The following is a 7,185-nucleotide window of genomic DNA, read 5'->3' on the forward strand; positions in this document are numbered from 1 at the left end:
CAGCGGTGCCCAGGCCTACCTCCAAACAAACACACACACAGCTAATACAACACTGTATTTGGAGACGCTGTGCCCGACGAAAGGTAAACACTGATGGGTTGTTGTTTTTTTCATGCACAATTTAAACACAGGATTATGTCTTTCCATCGTGCTGTAATACAGTTTGTATTCAGTCAGGGGTGTGACAACGATTTGACAACAGACCTCAGTGTAATGGTTTCCTCTGGATGATATCAGACCAGACTAAGTGTAGCTGTCACAGCACAGTGGTCCAACAGGCTCAGCCGCTTTCTATGTCATCTGGGTCACCTCAGCCTGTCGCCCATGGTAACAACACCCCCCCCCCCCCAGTCTGCCTCTATGGTAACCCCCAATTTCACTTCACATCAGAGCTGCTGAGCCGCTCTGATGTTGGTCAGATGCATTTTCTTTATTCACTTTAGCAAGTTGGTGAAGGCCAGTCGTTTACCTCTTGGGGACTGGACCCTCACAGCACTACCTATGATCGGCTAAAGGTGTGATGTCACATGAACAGCAAAAGAGCAGACTTTTATGTAATGTTGCATCAGGTTTGCGGGAAACAGAAACCATAGCTGAACGTAATTTTGTCCCGTGAGAATGGAAGAATATGGGTCAGCCCTGTAAGCTGCTAATGGTGGATCCATCCATCCATTATCTATACCGCTTATCCGAACCGGGTCGCAAGGGGGCTGGAGCCAGTCCCATCTGACACTGGGCGAGGGCGGGGCACACCCTGGACAGGTCGCCAGTCTGTCACAGGGCTGACATATAGAGACAAACAACCATTCGTGCTCACATTCACACCAATTTAAGAGCCACCAATTAACCTAACGTGCACTTCTTTGGACTGTGGGAGGAAGCCGCAGTGCCCGGAGGGGGGCCAAAAAGATCCTGAATCTTAAATGAAATGTGATTAATTGCTACAGATTAGGGAAGGTGCAAGATGCTGATGAAGTGGCTGAGTCTGTTTATGCAGCAGTTTTTATTAGGGTCGTTTTTCGTAACGGATATTATGTGAATTTTAAATTTTGATGCTTAAGTACGGTCTGAGACTGCAAATGCTCAACAGCATTTACTTCGTTTTAATAATTCCTGGTTCTCTACACTAAGACCTGTTTATTTTTCAGACTGTTTGCACAGTTATGTGGCATCCTGGTGAACAAGGGGATGCTGATCACATTATAACAATTTGGTGGTTCAAGTCCAGACATTGACCTTAGTGTCTCCCGCCTCTCTTTCCCCCATATTTTGAGATTTCACCCAAGTCTCCTGCTTCCTAAACTGCATTTTCTTTCTGGACTCCATTATGTGATTTAGTCGATTGGGCACAGTTTTAAGAACAAATATGATTCGCTTGCTGTTTTGCAAACTGGGAAACATTATTTTTGTCAGAGAAAATCAGAATCTGTAGGTGTTTGAATGATGATACATTGTGAGTGAAGGCAGCAGCGAGTCAGTGAAGCGTCATCTCTGATTATTTATCCCTGGTGACAGTGAAGTTGAACCAGCAGAGAAATCACCAGTCCACCACACTGTCCTGATCATGTAATGTTGTCCAACTAGTGTCGGGTTGTGTGTTGTGAATACTGGTTTGCCTGGATCATAAAGTCTTTGTGTAGTTTAGGGAAGTCTGGAAATAGTCATTTGCAGCGAAACACAAACGATAGCCTCATGTTTTTAACCAGTTCACATGGAGCAGTTTACCGTTACTAAATCTGAATCTGAAATGTGTCAGCTACAAAGGAAAAACAGCCTTCACTCTGTTTAAAAAGCTTTTTACATATGAAAGTTTGTCGTGCAGACAGGTTACCTCATCACTCAGCATTTTAATTCTCCACAGACACTACAGCTGCTAAGATAGAAACAGGGTGTAATTTGAATACTGCATGAAAAAAGAAAATCTATATTTTGATCTGATTAGAAGGAAGGGACTGGGAGATTGGGAATTCACCCTCAGAGAGGCATCGTATTTTGTGCAGAACACAGTATTAGATTAACATCTCATCAAATATTAATTCAGTGGATTAGCTCCCACATGGTGATTTCAACAAGTTAAATACATTTTATATATATATATATATATATATATATATATATATATATATATATATTTTTTTTTTTTTTTTTTTTTTTTTTTGATGCAGTGGATCAATCTGTGAGTAAATGTAACGGTTTTGTCATCACCAGGACTCTGCTCAAACAGAAATCTTTCAGTTAAGGTTTAATAAATGAAATAAATCAGTGAATATGGAGGTTTATACATGCATAGATTAAGCTATATTCTAATTTTAACTGCATGTAAATCTGCGTGAATTGGGTAGATGCCATGGCACGGCCCATGTGTGTGTTGTGTATTTCCAGCTCCGTGTTGAGAAGAAGTGCCTTCCACACTTGGCAGCGCTCCACCGGCGATGGCACGACACTAAACTTTTGGAATTTGAAATGACGTATGTGTCGAACGGTGAAATGTCAAATGGAAACACTTTCCAAACAAACCTTCCCACCCTGTTTCAGAGGACAGTTCACACAATGCCAAACTGTGGGAGCACCAGGTATGACAGCTGGAGAGCCTATCACTTTATCTCTGAGTGTCACCGAGGCCCGAGTGACTTGGGTGATGAGGAGGATTGAGGCAGGGGGTGTTGGAGGAGGAACAGAGGGTGAAGAGGGGTCTCCTCCAGGTACAATATGACACTCTGTAAGTAAAGTCCACAAGTCTGTTATCTGCTGTGACCATCCGCTTGTCAGCTTTGAGATATTGATCGAGTGCCAGGACGAGAATATCATCTTTGACTTATCAAAGCCCAGGTGGGAGGGGATTTGAGCTGTGTTGTCAACTTTTCTCTTTCTTCAAAGGAAGTTTAAGAACAAAGTTTGAAAAGATCGTATGATACATCTTTGTTCATACAAAGGTTACTGCTCATTTTAAGAGTAATATTTGCCATCTTTGTTGAATTTTCCATTATAGATATATTTTTTGGAGCCAGTTCTCAGAAATTAATTTCAAAAGAGTTGACGATTTCTCCTGATTAAACCAACTCTGTGAGTAATTTCCTAAAATGTTGGTTAAGCCAAATTACAAAAACAAATACTGTCCACTTAAAACTGCAGCAATCATTGTTTTTCTGTTACTGTAATGACTATGTTTAATTTGACTTGATGAAGCCTCTGGAATAATCATTGGACTCATGCAAGTTTTTTGCTTTGTTTTTGCATTTTTTTCCCCACAATGCTACTGTTTTGGTTCACTCTCACCACCTTCATCAACCTGGTTTTCAGCAGCATTACCAAAGCTAACAACAGCTGGTGAGCACAGTGAAGCATTTAGCTGCTAAAGAACCAAATATTTTCTTTCGGAGTTGGTGGAGACAAAACCAGCACTAAACAGAGACAATGAAAAATGAATATTGGACACTTATCAATCAAATCGCAAGTGCAAAGCAATGTTGATGTAGCTCTGTATCAGCTGGATGTTTATAATTAGGTAATAATTAGGTAAATGTTTGCTAACATGTTCAACACATCTGCCCTGCTGCCCCAGTTCTGGTGCTCACACCATAGAAAGATTGAGAAATCGACCGTAACATCTCCAGAAACAACCCTACATGTAACACTATACAAACCCTGAAATCACTTCATGAACAGCAACAAAATGGTAGCAGAGACATAAGTGTAAAGCACACGAGGATGAATGACCAAGTTGACCCTGAGGAAAACGCCTACGGCATCCTGGAAAACCGGATGAAAGCGCTGTGTGAAAGAACGTCTCCTGGCCATTTCAGCACATTTGTGCTCGACATCAACACAACAAATCACCCGGTGACTCACTGATATCTCGTTAATTTATAATAGTAGGTCAGTGTCATCCAGCATGAGTAAGCGCTTCTCCTTCGAGGTGACTTAGTCATACGAGCCATTCAGTTTTTACGGGGCGGTGCTGAATACTAATGAAGCAAATCTTCAAATAATATCAGATGGTGCAGAGATAAGGCTGAAGAATTACAGCCATTTCCACGTACAACATCCTATATCTAATTCATGAACTAGGTATGACAGGTGAAGATTCGGATAAGGATTATTCAGCAGAGGCTGAGATATATTCTGTAGAAGAAAAGACTTGACAGAGACAAGACAACGAAGTTTGATGGTGAACTCGTTGAAACTTTTCTTTTAGGCAGGTCAGTAAACAGCTGTTAAAGCTAACGCTGGCTACGTAGCAATAGCAATACTTACAAATAGCTCATTCAAGAGAAATCTAAGCTATAAGCTGCCAAACAGTGTTATGTGAGAACAGTCTGATCTTATATTTTTCCTTATCATTCTTGACAGTGGCATAAAAAAACAAACAAACAGGGCTTTGTCTGTCTTCCGGGTATGGGTGCTAACTTCTTGTGTGGGTCATGAAGCTTTAGCCTCAGTTTTTTTTTGGCGTAATATCATGTATGTGGGTATGAAGTGCATAATTATGACTATATTGTTCTTTTCAAAACGGGAACACAAAAGTCAACAGGAGACTGTTTTAAGCCACCATTGTGTGAAATCAAGCAGTGTTTACAAATTACTAAGAATAAAACAAACAAGTATATCATCATCTTGCAGTACATAGATCCATGCATTAATAAATACACACAGATACTGACACACAGTGCTGAATCAACCCCCATCTCCACAAAACTAACAAAATAACATAAAATAAGCCGAGGAGAAAAAAGAAGGTTTTCTGAGGCAGTGACAGTCAAACAAAAGAATACATTGCAGTGACAGCTGTCAGCGTCGGAGTCCTACACGGCTCGCTTTTCTGAGAGACTGTACATCCAAAATAATGTCTTGGAGACACTGCATTACATCAAGCCCCATGGTGCCACAATGAATAAAGCATGAGGGAAACACAGGGAAAGTTGTTGGCTTAGTCAAACACATGCAGCCACTTCTCCCTGACCTAGATTTCAGGCGTGGGGAATAATTTTGTCCGTCTGTTAATGTGCTCCCCTCTGTCCTTTCTTTTGCTCTCACCAACTCCAATTCATTTCTGTGGACTGAGTGAAGCAGACATGTACAATATATGCGTAGGAAATCAAAAGAAATAAAATGATTTCTTCTTTAATCACAAAAAATCATAAATGTTGAAGTCGCAGCCAAAGTGAGTAGCCACTGTTCAGTATCAGACATTGTGTAAGACAGAACCACTAAAGGAAACTGTTTGTTTACATATTTCACATGATTCACATTTTCCCACTGGAACGGCAACAGGACCCTGCTATCTGGAAACCAATTAAACTGGAATTCATGCTGTGAGTCTCTGTATCTACAGTCTTCTATCTTACTGGTTCCTAACCTTGTCAGCTTGTGACCCTGTATCCAAGCCATACCTACTTTTTATTACTATAATAGATTTTATACAATGATAAAAAGGGAAAGTTCTGTCTTCCTAATTTTCGGGGGAATCCTGACACCCATGTCGGTAACTGCTGTCCTATGTTACTGAATATAATTTTACACTTCCTGCTCATCAGTCTTTTATGGGGTCTTTTTTGTTTTTCCAACTGTTTTTTTTACAGAATGAATGTTGACTTATTTTAGTGTGATAAAGGCCTTATGGTTGGTATGTGTGGTTGAAAGCTCCAGAAAAATTGAGCAGGTTCTTCTAATCTTGCAACAGTAAACAGCAACAATTATGTATATTTAGAAACAATTATAGGATGCAGTGCATAGTAAGTCAATAATGAGATACTATCTCATAACAATGATTTAATATCCCATTACTGTTCCTAAGTGATGGAGATGAGCTTTCATAGTCTCAAAATCTGATCCAACCCCCTGTGATGTGTTTCTGTGAGGGCAGGGAGACTCACTCAGTGTGGGTGGGGTGGGTGGGATAGAGCGGTGCGGGCGGTAATTTTGCTTGCTCTGGATCTTCTCCTCTGGTCTCCAGGGCAGCAGAGCTAGGCGGACATAAACAGAGTCATCATGACGGCTTATTGGACAGCGTCCAGAAATGGCTGGGGCCCAAAGGTCACGACAAGAGCGTCTGCAAGGGTGTGTGTGAGCGGGCAGGTGGACGCCTCCGCTCCCCGGCCACGTCACACTCCTCAGCAGTTAAATGTGGGGCAGCAGGTCGATTGGATCGGATGATCTTTGCAGACCCGGAGCAGCAGGAGTATTTTCATGAATTGATTCCTTCCAGGAAGCATAATGACACAAGAGGGGAGGGGTTTTCTTGGGGGGTAGAGGAGGAGGTGTGTGCAAGAGAGGGAGAGAAATGATTTACACAGGTCATTAAAACCCACACATGGCTGTGCACATTATGACTGAGTGCTGCCTGTCAGAACGCAACCACACTTTCAGCTCCTCTGTAGTTTATGTCCATCACAGCAGAAGCATCGTTTTTGTCTTAATGGCCTCATCACTGGTAAACTGTCTTTTAGTGCTCACAAGCACACAGAAAACTATTAGGACTCTCTTTGGTGCTGTTTTCTCCTCCCTGTGCTGAGCCTGTGGTCAGATAGAGTAAATACATGTACGCCTTCATCAGTATTCATTGACACAGCCATTGCACTCCAGGGGGTATGGAGGCATCCAGTCTGCTAATATGTAACAAACTTTAGGATGTCCCCTTTAACCACTGTATGGATTTTTACACACTGAACAGGGAAATAAAGGAGAGGATGCAGCTGCTACCTTAGGGAAACCTTAGTTGATGTTTACTTGGTCTTGTGTTCTTAAAATAGATACAAATGCTTTTAAAGTGTCAGTTCATATAAAATTACAAAGGGAGAGAGAATGTTTTGCTTCTAATTGTTAAGTCCCATAATATCAGGAGCATAAAATACTGTATTATAAATTTTTTAAGCCAAAGATATGAGTCACAACTTTTACTTTCTTTGCAATAATGATGGTCAAAATTATGAGATAGTAATTCGTAAATGGGCTTAGTAAGTCTAAAATATATTCCAAGTCAAAATGATGACTTTATAGACAAAGTTATTTAAAATGTAGACTATTTAAGTTAAAATTATTATATACTAAGCCACATGGACATATTAGGTGACAATTATGAGATACTAAATTAAGAATGTGACTTTACTAAGCAAAATTGTGGCTTCATTAACATTGTGACATAGAAATTCAAAAATGTAAAGATAACATAATATAGTCCAATCAGTC

The sequence above is a fragment of the Trachinotus anak genome, unplaced genomic scaffold (assembly GCF_046630095.1).
Source record: "Trachinotus anak isolate AG129_WGS33_773 ecotype Australia unplaced genomic scaffold, CSIRO_AGI_Tana_v1 ptg000023l, whole genome shotgun sequence".
In the NCBI taxonomy this organism is placed as follows: domain Eukaryota; kingdom Metazoa; phylum Chordata; class Actinopteri; order Carangiformes; family Carangidae; genus Trachinotus; species Trachinotus anak.